The sequence below is a fragment of the Leuresthes tenuis genome, unplaced genomic scaffold (assembly GCF_036924035.1).
Source record: "Leuresthes tenuis unplaced genomic scaffold, fLeuTen1.0.hap1 SCAF_1, whole genome shotgun sequence".
In the NCBI taxonomy this organism is placed as follows: domain Eukaryota; kingdom Metazoa; phylum Chordata; class Actinopteri; order Atheriniformes; family Atherinopsidae; genus Leuresthes; species Leuresthes tenuis.
Genome location: NW_027325355.1, coordinates 11,377,957 through 11,392,837, shown reverse-complemented (window position 1 = coordinate 11,392,837; position 14,881 = coordinate 11,377,957). Strand labels below are relative to the sequence as shown.

Genomic DNA, 14,881 nt, shown 5'->3' with positions numbered 1-14,881 from the left:
CAGCTGAGATACACATTTGTTTTAAATTGGTTAAATTGGTTGTCCCAGTAGAGGGCCTGTGTAGAAATCCCTCCGTTAGCTCTCCTATAGCCGCAAGTAGCCACATAACAGCACCTATGAACTAACAGAGCTATAGTACACGTTCGTTCATTCATTTTTCTTAAAGTATTGGTGAAATTAAGACAGATAATGTCTTATTTAGAGGCTGCATCATCCCATTAACTCCGTTATATGGATATACGCTGATCGCGAGTTTTCTAAATAGCTCCCGAAGGACGCCGACTTTCGCCAAACTCTTCTGTGAGTAGATGAAACGTATTTCATGCCAGAAATAAGGTCCAGGTTTTAAAATACAGGAGTTCCCCTTTAAAGCAACTCCTCTCACACCAAAGCTATTTAACTCTGAAAGTTATATTGAATGATCAATAGTGTGAAAAGCTTTCTTCAGCTCAATGAATACCCCTATGGTAAACTTCTTTCTGTCTGTTGCAGTTGGGATTTCTTCTGTCACCTTCATTATTGCTGCAGCTGTAGACCTATTTGACCCAAACCCATATTGACTCTCATTCAATAAGCTGTTGTTTTCAATAAAACTATCTAGTTTCTGAACAAACTGTGAAAGTATTGATATTGGTCTGCAGCTGTTAAAGCTATGTCTATCTGATGTCTTTTGTTGAAACATGTGATCACCTCATGACACATCAGGAAGTTGATTAGCTTCAGCTGCTGCTGATTTGTTGGCAGACGCCTCAGTTTCTCTTTGGCTCTCAGTTTGCTGGTTCCTGGATTTCCTGGATCTGTTGACATGTCCCAGGTACTTGTTGTGTTTGATCCTCATACATTTAACTTTGGCCTTAGAAAGGATGAGTTCCATAAAGAGAAACAGGGACTGCTTTTGCATTTGACACAGCCTATATCATGCCAATGTTCATTTGGGGCTGCAGTTTTTGCTTTAGTTTCAGACTTGTTATTAGACTGGAATGTTGAGGAGTTTCTGTGACAGATAGGCTCCACTCCCCCTGAAACCATGATTTAAAGAAAGTGGAAGGATGGAAAGTTTTGGGGACATTTATTCATTCATTCCACTTCAGCATTTCTGTTTCAGGGAAGATTCCAACTTTAATGACATTTTTTTTTATCAGATTTAATGTGAAGTTATCCTGAAGAAAATGAATATGACCACTTACAAAACAATAATGGACTTTTAAATCAGTTTTTCAAAGAGGTAAGTTATGGTTGAAATTTCTTATGGCTTTGATTTAGATTCAGTTTGACGGTCAGTTCACCCCCAGACGGTACAACTTAACCCCTGACCCGGATCAGCTTAGCCCTAACCTGGGGCAAACAGGAAGCCTTTAGCTTATAATTCACTTATAAAAGGTGACAGTGGTGTAGATCCTTTACAAGCACTGATGCCACACTGAGAAATATTCAACTCCCAGTAAAAGTTCTGCATCAGCAACATTTACTAACACTTCCACCAGTAAAAGTATTTATTCTGCAGAGCAGCTCTCAGTGTTTGCTGTTAGATATAAAGTTGCCTGTTTGACAGTTTAAAGTGGCTGCACGTGCACTTTTTCTATCTGGCCTCAGTAAATCTCTGTAATTTATTCATTTGTGTTTGTAAAACATTGGAAACTTTATTTCTGAGCCCACATCAGTGGGTTCTGGTTGTTAACACATAGATGAGGAGACAGTTCAGTGTGTGAGGATAAAAGCAGAGGAGAACCTGGGACATCTGAGCAGATCTGGGATCAGCACCTTGGATATCAGCAGGGATTCTTAGGAAGGAAGGAAATGGGATGAATCTGCAGACTGCAGGAAGATCTGTTAACAGTCTGCAGACTAATGTGAGACAATAATATTTGTGTGTGTGTTTGGTATCCAGAAGAATTGAGACAGATGAAGTCACTGTGAGCTGAGCAGTGCTGGAAGATGATATGACAGAGTGACCTAAATGAGTTTTATGTGTGCGCTCATTTCCAGTCTTTGACAAAGATTGAAAAGTGAATTTATTTGACCGATTTCCTTCCTGATGTGAAGTATGTCATGAAGCTGTCCGTGTTGAGTGAGCAGCAGCGCCTCCTGCAGGTGTAAAAAGCTTACAGCACCTGGTATTCCCAGGCGGTCTCCCATCCAAGTACTAACCAGGCCCGACCCTGCTTAGCTTCCGAGATCGGACGAGATCGGGCGTGTTCAGGGTGGTATGGCCGTAAGCGAGAGAATCAGTCACAAATCAGCTTTTTATAGATGCTGAAACAACATCTATTACTGTGTTCTGACTTCTAGAATATAATGTAACTGTTTAAAAATGAGCAATTTGTGATGATATCATCTAACTAAGCAGCCTCGGTCTCTCTGTGTGACGCTGAACACAAAACTACACACAGGGAACAGAAGAGGTCGACAGACACTAAGTTATCTGAGAGTCTCACTTTCACTTTCATATGGTTCCATATGATGGTTCTATATAATATATATTTGTTACAGTGACTCAAACAGGCCTAACGTTAGCCTGTTCGGGCCATGGTTAAAGCGAGTTTGGGCGGTTTCCCACCATAGTCCTGTGATTTTCTTAAAACCTTTTTACAGTTCCAAAGCCTAATTACTTTGAAAGTCCCACATTTGAAATGTTGTAGCACGAGTTTTCCGTTTTCACCAAGTTGACAGGATGGCATTTCGGCCGGACTTTCAAATTTGTAACGTGGAAATAACGTTTTTTCAGTGAACGCAGCATGAATGTGTCTGACGCAGAGAGGAGGATAAATGAGCTACAAATGCACTGGCGCTGTCTTTCCTTGGAGAAATGGTGACGTTTTTTTTTTTTTACTTTGAATACAGTGTGGGTGAAGGAAAAATATGTCACGCGAATGAAAGCAACAGTTGTCTATGAGTACATTAAACGTCAGGGCTGCAGCCATAGTTACATTTCCATGGAGCAGGGAGTCGTTTGCTCCGTGTTCATTTGACTCAGTCTGAGTCTGCAGAGAAGCTGCGGCTGCGCACCGGTCTGTAGCCCCACAGAGTGCAGGGATGAACGGCTCCTCTCCTTGTCCTTCTCCCTCTATGATAAACTGTAAGTCACGTATAATGGGCCTGTGACCAAAATGAGTGAGAAATCTGCTCATTCTTTATTTTTGAAATGATAAAAAAGGGGAAACCCCTCTTAATCTCCAGGTTTACTGTAGGACCAAACATGTGTTTCAGTGTCAGATGTTGGGAATTTGTCTGACTTGTGTAAATCGCTCAGGAAGCATGACAATAGCCGACCAGCTGGGAAATGCTTGCTATCCAAATCTTGCATCCTTCTCTGGGTTCCCTTGTTCATGTTGTAACTTCTCTTCATTTGAAGGTGACTCAAATATAAACACAGATTATCCCAACATTTCACACACATGGACTTTAAGAAAATGTGTTCATTGTCAGAGCTTCTTGTGCCATGATAGTTAATGTTAATGTCATTTTTCAGTTCCCTCAAGTACTTCAAACACAGTCGGACTTTGGTCACTTTTTGGGGTCTAAGTTGTTTTCCAATGTGCAATTTTACTGTCAAAAGTATTTTTAAACCTCTGATTTTTTTTAAAGAAATCTGTGACGATTTAAGTTTTGATTCTTGTCTTGTCTCGTCATTTCCTGTTTTATTTTGAAATCACTAACGTCCCTCTCCTTTCAGGTACCTTGCCCTTCCTCCTGTGTCTGCGTCTGATTGTCTTCCCTGATTCCAAAGTGTTTCCAGCTGTTCTCCTTGGCTCCTCTTGTGCTCTAATAGTCTGTGTCTCCCTTGTCTTGTGCCAGTGTGTTGTTTCCACCATGAGCCTCACCCTCGCCTCTTTGTTCCACAGCCACAGCTTCCTTGAGCCTGCAGTCGAGCGTATCCTTTGTTGTAATTTATTCTTTATCCGTAGCTTTAGTTTTATTACGCTCAGTTTCATAGCCTGGTTTTGTTCCTCTGTTTTTTTTGGAGTGATCTTTGCTGTAATCTTTTAATCATCTCTGTTAGCGGAGCTTTTGCGTTGGTTAATTGTTTTAGTTTCATAGCCCTCCGTTAGTGGAGTGATTTTGTGTTTTGCTCTTGGAGGATCTTTGCGCCGCCGTTATAGGTGAGCTGATAGATAACTGTTAAGGTTTCATAGTGCCTCTGTTTCTGAGAGAGCTTCTTTTGTTTAAGTCCGCCTCGTTAGGAGAGCTGCGAGTTTCTTATCTTTAATAGCTCTTTGTTTTCCCCCTGGAGTGGAGAGGCTTTTGGTTTGATCATTTTCACAGCTGCACTCTCCTCCTCCATAGTTATTGAGGAGAGTGCTCAGGAGTTTCACAGCCCCTTTCTTTGCTCTGTGAGCAGATCGTCAACCTGTTGTTTATATAAAAAAAAAGCCTCTGAGGCTGTTTTTACTTCTCAGACCATCCTGAAAAGGATCATGAGGCCGATGCCAGATAGTGAGGATGAGCACAGCAGCCTGGAGGAGACGTGCAGCTCAGGCTTTCTGAGAGACCACACTGAAAATGCTCAGATTGTAAATGTTCTCTCAGAGAAACAGACCTGAACAATGTTCATCTCCTAAAGCTGCTGCTGATTCTTCACACTGACTCCATATTTCTGAAACCTGGTGGTGGAAAATCTACCCGGTAACATGATGGAAACATTGTTTTATTTTACCGCAGAAAGACCAGTTTCTTTTTACAGGTGAAGCAGAGATTCTTTGATCTTTGGGTAAACTTGAGAAAGTTCTGCTGTTCAGCATCTTATTGGCAGCTTTAAATACTTCTGACTGTGTCTCTGTGGGCTCCTCTCAGGAACTGCACCAACTCCTGAAGCTGTGGACAGGTTGGAGTATACCTCCCCAGCACCTGTATGCAGGAGTTCCTCCTGAAATGACCACGCCTGTAGCCTCAGCCTGCAGGACCTGCTGAAACTGCCTCTGAAGAGCCAAAGCTAGCAGACATTCAGAGAAAAGCTCCAAGCGTCTGTTAGAAGTACAGACTTTGGCTTTGGAATGATCTGATGTGAATAATGTGAGAAACTGAGCGTCTTTAAGTTGAACATTTCAAAGTTGTAGCAGTTAGTCTGTTCCTCTGTTTCATGCTGCTCATTGAAGGCTGTGGAGCAGTGAGCCATGTTAAGGCTTTACCTCATTAACTGGAAGTGTGTGAGGTTGGTAACAGTTCAGGAGAACTGAGAACAAACATTTCAATCTGAAGTTTTATTTACAAATGTTAAAGTTTGGTTAATAAAGACGATTGAACATGAAGTGTTTGGTGCACTTTTCCATCCAGCAGTGTGTGAACGTTGGTGAACTCGTCCAGTTCTGCTGTGGCTGCATCAGCTGCTGTGGTGCGGCTGCATAGATGTGGAGTGCATCCATGAAGGGAACATCGGGGTCAGGTGACCTGGCCATGTTCTCGCTCAGGTGTCCTTCAAGCTGCACTTGGGCTCCTTCAACTCGGTCCGTTTCACCTCCGAGGTCATCAGAGCCGTGTGGTCCATCCCAGTCAGTCCCACAGTCTGCCTCCACCTGAACACAAATAAAACACCATCACAGTTTTAAGCTTATTCAATAGTTTGTAGGCTTTCTGGAGACTTAAACAAAAGCTTTGGCATCTTCAGATGTTTCACTGAAACATTTTCAGTTGCAGTTTTAAACTGAAGCTATGAAATCAGTTCTCCTCAGTATAAATATTAAGTTCTGTAATCTCGCCAAATCATTTTAGGCCTTTTAAATGTATCATTTAAATAATGGCTCCTGATATGATGCACTCAGCTGTTTTAACACACCTGATCAGGATCCTGAAGGTGTCTGAATGATGTCCAAAGCTGGTGGGGAGACTGGCTGCCTGCTGCTCTCAGGCCGTGATGGTTCCAAGCATCCATGAAGAAGGCAAGTTGCCTCTGCAGCTGAGGCAGAAAAGCCCAGTGGAGAGCAAAGAGATGACTCATCATCAGGGGTCAAAAGCCCTTCTCTCTCCAGGCTGAGAAACAGAGTATGGAATGGGTCAAGGACTGGAATGGAAACATCTGTCCATCAGCGTTCTATCCTGGAAGAACAAGAGACATGATTCAGAGAAACATTCCAAGCAGGAAGAGAAGATGTTTCTGCTCTGAATTAGAACTTCTAGCTGCTGGATGTTATGACTCTACAATGAGGAAACTGATGCTCAGTAAGTTCAGTGATGGCTTTAGAAATGTGTGTCCAGCCTAATCTGGTCTTGGTGGAGCACTCGCCTGAAAAAGTAAGTCTGAAAGTGTTTGATGCTGCTGCAAATACAAACAGTTCCAACACAAGAAATAAGAAGAAGGAAAACATGTCTGAAGGTCTTTCCCCCTCAAATATACTTTACATTTAGGAAATGTGAAAAAACAACAGGCTCTGAAGCAGATGACAGATGTCATTCATGCTTTGTTCAGTGTTTTCTGTCAGTAATGGAGGACAAAGCAGAGTTTGTGAATGAGGCCAGTGAGAGTCCTGCAGAGGAACAGCAGGATGAACGTTGGGGAATAATAACACTCGTTATGTGCTCTCCTGCAGAGCTTTTCTCATAATACATCGCTATGGAAACCTCACCGTTGGTTATGGAAACTCCTTCCAGTAACGTGTGAGTCTGGGTTCTCTCCTCGCTGTTCCACCATGAAATGGGCGACCTCAGTATTCTCAGCAGCCTGTCAGAGCGCACAGGTGATGGCAAACCAGACGTGTTGATGGCACCAAGGAAGCTCTCCAACACTGGAGATGCTCCATTGTTTGTTGCAGCAGACAGATGAACAGTTAAACGGCTGAAGCATCTATTCACAGCGTGAAGGACAAAGAAAAAGAAGATCTAATGCATCAGATCTAAATCTGAAGAAGGTTCATTCACAGCTTCTTTGACACAAAGCAGAGAGACTGCACTGATGCAGCTTACAGAGGACTTTCACATAAGGATCCACTTCATATCAGACTCACTTTGCAGCAGCAGTCCCCTGGCATGAAGGAATGATTTCATCATTCTGTGTCCTGTGTTTGGGGGACTTAGTTGGATTTCTGCAAAGACGGCATCCAGCTCTGCGTCACTCAGTCAGAACAACATGTCCGCCCTAAACCCCAGGAACTCCACCCGGGGAGTCTTAAGGTCGCTCAGGTTAGAATTCCACACTAAGACAGACGTGATTTCATGTAGATCTCATGGACAGAGCTCGCTGCCAAACATTCCCACAATGCACTTGGGCCTAACAGGTCTGGCAGTGTTTCCCAGCAGTGGATCCACTGACCTGTATGAACTGCCTTTCTGAGCTAAAATCATCAACTGGTTCACAGCTACGAGCCCTTAACTCACTGAACAAACTACAGCTGCAGCAGTGTTGTTCAGGCTGTTCACAGCAGAGTTAAACTGCAGTTTAACTCACTGATGACAAGGTCTTCTCCTCCTGCCTGATCCCATGAAGATAAACTCCTCTGACACACTGATCCACCTCCACACCTTCAGCACCACATTCACTGAAGAACCTCTGCATCCTGCACTCTGCTCAATTCATTCGTCTGTATCTTTATAGAAAGTGTCTTTCTGTCTGAGAAACACTCACTGTTGAGCAGAAAGTTCACTCTGCACATACCTGCCTCTTTCATTCAGAAACACATTTTCAGCTTCATGGATTCATGGAGGGATGCACAGATATATCGTCCTAACATCGGTATCAGCCAATATTCAGCTTGTTATCTGCAATCGAGGAATCAGCAGAAAGGATAACATGAACCGATGGCATTGACTGATGTTGAGCTGGTGTTGCAGGAGCTTTGCCCTGAAACTGACCGGCTTGGCCTACAGTTGCAGATTCAGCAAATATCCAGTAGATGGAAGCTTAACTCCACAGCAAGCAATCTATTCTTCACAAGAACATTTTGTTTGGGTTTACAAGTACTGAAATCATTGAGTAGGTAAGAGTTTAACTTTTGTGACTCCATTCTTCACCCTGGGCTGGGACTCCTGCCCCTGGAAATCTCCTTGACGACACCTCTTCCTGAATCTGATGAATAGCACCAGAAGTCATCTGGGACGACCTGGCTTGGCACCTCCTTCCACCACAGGTGCAACTGCCTCGGCCGCCGGATTAGTGGCACAATGTTCAAGGAACTTAGCTTTCAGAGCAGGACCCAGACCAGCGAAGAAGCGTCGAAACTTCTCCTCTCTTTGTGCCAAATCTCCATAGTCGGGAAATGCCTCCACGACCAGCAAAAACGCAGACTTGCTCAAACAGGTTGGAGGAATCCTCGTGAGCTCACCGTAGTAGTCGCCGCCATCTCCCGTCCCTCCAGCCAAGGAAACTCTGGCTTCCGTCACCAGCAAAAGGAGCGGGTAGATCCACCAAACAGAGACCAACTGAACTTGACAGGGTCATGTCTCCACGCCGCGTGATGCTAACTTAGCCTCGCGCTAACTCACACAGCAAGCTAACTTCCATGGACCGGCAAAAGTCTAAACATATAAAAACATCAGCTCTGCCACCAATGTAACCGAGCTTGCTGGGTTCATTCAACTTAACACTTTAAAATAAAAACATTAATGGAGACTGGATACAGAGTTTAACTTTCAGAACCTGCCGCCCCCGTTTTATTACTTCTACTCCCAGAATCCTCGGTACTTACTGCCTACAATACGACAACTCCAGCCAATGTGAGAGGACTCTTCACCAAAAAGCCAAGACAACGTTTCTGACAGTTGAATCGTACTGAAGTCCGCTGGAGTCCAACAATGGTAACTGGGATCAAGCACCAAAAACACAAGAGCGAGAGACGCTCATTGGAGCTCCAAACGTGTCTGATGGACGACTGTTTGGTGTCTCAGGTCCCAAAGATGCTTGAATTAGAAACTGAAGGCCAAACTACACACTGTTAGGTTTAAGCTTTAACATTTGTATCAGCCAGTAAACCAGTTGGGTTGTGTGTTTTTATAAAAAGTGTCACTTAAACTGTGATCTGTCACATTCAGAGCTTGGAATCACGTTGCCCCATTTCCATTTTTGGTGATAGCCAATCACGATGGCACTTCTCCATAATTCAGCCCAACAGCCAATCACGTTGCCCCGTTTCCATTTTTGGTAATAGCCAATCACGATGGCACTTCTCCATAATTCAGCCCAACAGCCAATCACGTTGCCCCATTTCCATATGTGCTGATAGCCAATCACGATGGCACTTCTCCATAATTCAGCCCAGCAGGACTTCAGGTGACTTTAACTACAGAAGGTAAATATATCGTTTTTTCTACGTGGCGATTTTTTTGTCAAACATGCTAATGCTATTGTACTGCTCTATATTGTACTGCTAATCAGTACGACATATTAACTTCTGTTGTCACAAAATTCTTAAATATGCATTGCTGCTACTAGTATTAGCTGATAACAAGCTAGGGTATGAATGAAATCTATGTAGTATTCACTTCTGTTGTAATATATGTGTAATATGTAGGCTACTGCTATTAGTTAATAATTAGCTGTGTGTTTGTGTGATTGTATGCAAGTAAGAACTTATGTGTGTGCATGAATATATATATTTTAATAAGTTAAAAATAGTGCACATTGGTCATATTTCTGTGATGTACAAATATTAGCTGTTTGGTATAGATATTCTTTCTCTGTTAATGGCAGATGGCTTCCAAACAAAAAAAAAACAACACAGGGCCATGGGAGAGGAGGAGTGGATATCCCGCCTGCGAAAATTTGCTGCCTCGGGTGTTTACCTCGGCAGAAAAAGTGGCATGATCTGTATCTGAAAGGTAAACCTGCACAGAGTGATATGTGTATCATATTAAATGTAAAGCTGTGACATATTTAAAGGGAACACCTTCTTATTTGCTGTCAAACATTAATACAGATTGAGAAATGCCCAATGCAGATGAGGGGACAAATGTCACTGTTTGGAGGTGCACAGAGCTGTAACTGCGGTTTGCATGCAAAGAAGGTATCAGAAGGCTCTCATACATTTATGACGTGCTGGTGGCAGAGCAGCCAGGGCCCTCACCTGCAGATTCACCACCACCAAAGGACGTCTCCTTAGCTGGTGATGAACCGAGAAGACCCATTGTGACTTTGGTATCAGTAAGTAATGAGGATTTACTTATGCTGATATCTATATTAATATTATTAATATACTCAACTGTATAAAATGTACAAAGCCCCAGTTAAGGTTATGTTTTTCTTTTTGTCAGTTTACAAAGCCACGGTTTGGTGGCTGTCATGGTGCCATGCTGAAGCCAAACTTAAGTTTGGCTGATAAGCATTCATCTAAGGTAATGTAAAGAGAATGATACATAGGTTGACTTTGATTTTAAAAAATGTACATTGTTATTGTTTTCATGTAGCAGTAACTATAGTGGCACTTTCATGCATTTCATTCATTTCATGTTGAAATGATCTGGTTTTATTGACTGCTATACCCATAATGATAGATAGATTAATTCACTATCATCTATGGTTATCCTATATTGTGAACTGTGCCTTTATTCCCTCAGACGTCTGATTTATCCAACCGCATCACAAGCCCCACCAAAAGAAAAGTATCACCACCTGGCTGCAGTCCCAAGAAGTTTCTGCAGATCGTTTCTCCTCTGTCTCTTCCTCCATCTCCATCTCCTGTACTTTTAAACCCCAGTCCATTCATTGAGCCAGTTGTGTTTGTCATCCCAAATGGAAACAAACAGATTGTGCCATCTGATTCCCTGCCCTCACCTCCACTAACCCGGAGAGCTTACGCCCGCACGGTGGAAAAAAACAAATGCTGTCAGTGTCACCTGCCGTGCATAAAAGAAAATGGTAGTATTATGGGAAGATATACTGTCCCATTTATTTTTTTCTATTTTTAATTGTTTAATTTATTCCTGTTTTTATTACTTCAGGTTTAATTTCACACATGTTTCTGAGTGTTTGTGTGTGTGAAATTAGTAATAAATTTGTTACATTTCAGTGAGTGTCTTCAGTTTTTTCTGCAAACATGCAAACTCATTCAGAGAAGAAGATTACATTGTTGCAGCACTTAATTCAGAAATTTAAAAATGACCATAAAAGTACATTTGATAACACTTGCTAAACGTTTGTGTCATCTTTCAATGGTGGAATCGAACCGGTGACCTTTGGATTAAGAGCCTCCTATACTATTCCACAGCAAAGTGTCATGTTTGCTTAGATTTCTCAAATGAATAAACCAGAATGTGTGCTTTTACTTGAAATGGACAGCAGAGACACAAATAACTACAAGTTCATTCCATTTTTTCCCTCATATTCTCAAAAAGTCCTCTTTTCCTTCACTTTTCCCCTTCCCCCTTCCCCCTTCTTCCCCCCCTTATACAGACTATTGTTTCCCAGCTTTAGCGGAGTCGGTAGAGCACCAGACTTTTAATCTGAGGGTCCAGGGTTCCAGTCCCTGTTCAGGTAATGCTTTCTCCAAATATGTCATGGTTGCTATCATCTTACACTTCTATGAATGCACCGTCAGGTAGACTGATCACTATTAGTTTAGTACAAGTGCGTTTACTTCATTCATTTTTGTTTCCTTCTCCTGAGCAACGACTGTTGCAGTGGGTGATTTGTGGATGCACCACACCCACCATCTGTATCTAACAACCATCCTAGAAAAGTCCTGATGTTCTGCTGCACAGTTCGTGAAGCAAGAACGTCCAGATTTTTTAAAATGAAAGAGGACGCGTTTTCTTTTTCACATGAATGCAATGCAATTACAGGAAGAACCAGAGGAAACCAAAGCAACTGGGTGTAGCAGAGCATGATGTCTTCAGAGGATGCTTAGTATGATTATTCCCCCGGCTTTAACACAGAGATTGTTTATCACCTGGCGTGGCTGTAGCTCAGGTGGAATCAGCAATCAGGAGGTCAGTGGTTCAACTCCAGCTTCCAGACACTGAATCCCCAATGTATCCATCAGTGTATGAATGGACTTACCCAGTGTTGGAATGCATGTAGTTATGTGTAGACTTAAGATGTGCTGTATGAGCGTGAGTGCATGTAGTGTTAGAAGCACTTTGAGTGGTCAGTTAGACAAGAAAAGCACGATACAAGTCCATTTACCCACATGAGCTGAAGCAACTCATGAAGTTAAGAAGGCATTTCACTTCAAAGACAGATCACAACATGAACTGGTGTACAGCGCAGAGCCATTATTTATCTTGCATCTTCTAAAAAGTCAGGCAAATCTCTTCCTCTGCCGATGTAACTCGACATTTAAACGTCTGAAGGCTGGTGCAAAAAAATATAAAATAAAATGTCAATCAAGTTTATCAAATCAATTCACAATTTTAATCATACAATCCAAAGCGCTCTGCTAATCAATACAAACAGTTTAACAATGCCTTTACAAGTTTGCAAGCGTTTTCATGACGATTATCTTCCAATCGAGGATATTTCCCTGAAAAAAATGGCAAATACATCACAACTATTTTCATTAACTGACTTAAAAACATCACGCCTCAGTTACAGTTTACATCAGTTCCATTTTTACACCCACCCCTCATATGTGAATGAATTACCATACAATCTATAATCAGAAGAAGTCGAAGTAAGTTCCTCATTATTGTCCCATTATTCAGAACAATATTATTCAGTCTTTAAAAAGACACATTAAAGTGATAAAATTCATTCTTACAAATTTGGACACAAACTGTCTAAAGAGCATTAGCAGATACATCAACATATGTTTGGATTTTCTTATTCAAAAGTGATGAAGCAAGTCTGCAGCTATGCATGCGACACAAAGAGGACAAAGTCGGACACAGTGTTCACTAATTTGACCTGATCAAAGCTTCCATCTCACAGATGAATTTGAGTTGAAATTTATGATCAGATGTGTCCCAGCTCTGTGTTGCGTTCCTTTTAGGGATAACCAGTGCATATGGACCTGATTGACCGATCTCCTGCTCCACCCAGTACCTTAAAATGTAAACATGAGCAATATTAATAGCATTCATAGTACAGCTAATGCACTTAATTAAATCAAACAAGTTCAGTGTTGCAAGAAACAAACAGCTGACATCAAATCCTGGTGAAACAATAGTTTATACTTTGAATTTGCATTAAAACTAAATCCTTTCTTTTTCTGTCTCAGCACCGGGCCGTAGTCGTGGTCAATATTTATTTTTACTTACCCAAGAGTGTCGTTGCGTCCATCAATCCAGAACCAGGTGTTGTCAGTTTCTTTTAACCCAATCCAGTATCCATGGTTAGGGCTCTGGTAATACCGGATGTTTTTACTGACAAATTCCTGGAAGTCATGACATGGCGGATCATCGGAATCATTCACACTTTAGTAAAGGCATCAGTTATAATAATTTAAAAGAAAATGGAAATTTGGAAAATGCCATTTATGCTCTTTATAGCTCACCTGTTCTTGCAGATTATCAATAACAACCAGATCTGCAGCTTTGTCTTTGCAATAAGTTCGACTTTGTGGCCATGTCTTCCAACTTGGGGGTTCATCATAAAACAGGTAGCACTTTTCCTGGTAAAGAATCCAGCCGTCCCGACAGGGCTGACACTCACGAAATGGGCGGAGAAATTGATTAATTATTAAATCTAACATGTCAAAATCAAATGACAGCCTTTTTAAACTGACTGAAATTATACGGATTAGACCAACTTGGATTTTAATGAATGTGATTTAATTGGAATCTTATTACAATGAATTGGATTACAATTAGTTTAAAATGGACTGTAGTTGAAATGCCTCGAGATAACATTTGTTGCGATTTGATGGTATGTAAATAAAACTGAATGATAACAAATGATAAAACCTTAAAAGACTTATGACTGTTATCCTACATGAGGAACTATAAATCTATCTACTTCTAATATTTCCATTCTGGAGCATCTTTTTTGGCAGGACGTTTTCTTCCAGAATAAATCCAGCAGGTATAAACTCAAGATATTAAATGTTTTTTTCAACTTTATTAGTTGCGTTTCAGGTCTGAAAAATGTTTTTAAAAAATTGTGATGTGGGTTAGTAATAAAGAAAATTAGACATCAGATGATAGTTATTATGATTTGGCACAAAAGATGTTCAGAGGAGCTAAAGTTTGTCCTCAAATGTGATTAAAAACAATGTTCCTCAGAGAAAGACTGGAAGGGATCTGCATATTTCTGCCTCTAAAGAGCAGAATATCATTAAAGCATTCAAGGAATCTGGAGGAGTTTCAGTGTAAAGGACAAGGGAGCAACCCTAAGCTTGACACCCGTGACCTCTGACCCCTCAGACGGCGTTGCATCAAGAACCGTCATTCATCAACAGCTGATAGAAGCACATGGACAAGGGATTACTGTGGAAACTTTTGTCAAGCACTACAATACAGAGTTCCATTCACAAGCTTTACTGTGCAGAATAGAAGCCTCAGAAAAGAGGCGGCGTCCACTTCTCTGGGCTCGGAGGCATCTGGGATGGACCATCACACTGTGGAAACGTGTACTGTGGTCAGACCCATCAGTATTCCAGATCTTTGTTGGAAGAAATGGAGCAAAGAGCAAAAGCAGCATCCAGCCTGCTGTCAGCAACCAGTCCCTGCAGCCAGGCTCTGTGATGGTATGGGGTTGGATCAGGGCCCTCGGCAAAGCTCATTTCCACTTCTGTGATGGCAGCATTAATGCAGAAAAGCTCACTGAGATTTTACAGCAACATATGCTGCCTTCAAGGCCACATCTTTTCCAGGGACGTCCAAGCATTGTTCAAGCAGACCATGGAAAACCACATTCTGACACATTCCAAAGGCCTGGCTGAGGAAGAAGAGGGTACGGGTGCTGGACTGGCTGCCTGAACTTTGAAATGACAAATATGGTTATGTACCTGAACTGCTGCGCAGTTTAAGATGATTTTACTGGAAGAAAAGCTCTTCATCACTTGATATTCTCAATGCCTGAATG

General features: G+C 41.8%; 1 long non-coding RNA gene and 1 other non-coding gene across 2 annotated transcripts; both read right to left on the bottom strand.

Moving 5' to 3' along the window:
* Window positions 1-2,099: 2,099 nt before the first annotated feature.
* LOC140303172 (5S ribosomal RNA) lies at window positions 2,100-2,218 on the bottom strand. The gene has a single exon (XR_011915177.1). It is a non-coding gene; the product is annotated as a 5S ribosomal RNA (ribosomal RNA).
* Window positions 2,219-12,633: 10,415 nt separating this feature from the next.
* On the bottom strand, window positions 12,634-14,104 carry LOC140292627 (uncharacterized). Its single transcript, XR_011912580.1, has 3 exons — window positions 13,353-14,104; window positions 13,117-13,232; window positions 12,634-12,901 (listed from the first exon to the last, which is right to left on the bottom strand). It is a non-coding gene; the product is annotated as an uncharacterized lncRNA (long non-coding RNA).
* Between the last annotated feature and the right edge of the window lie 777 nt (window positions 14,105-14,881).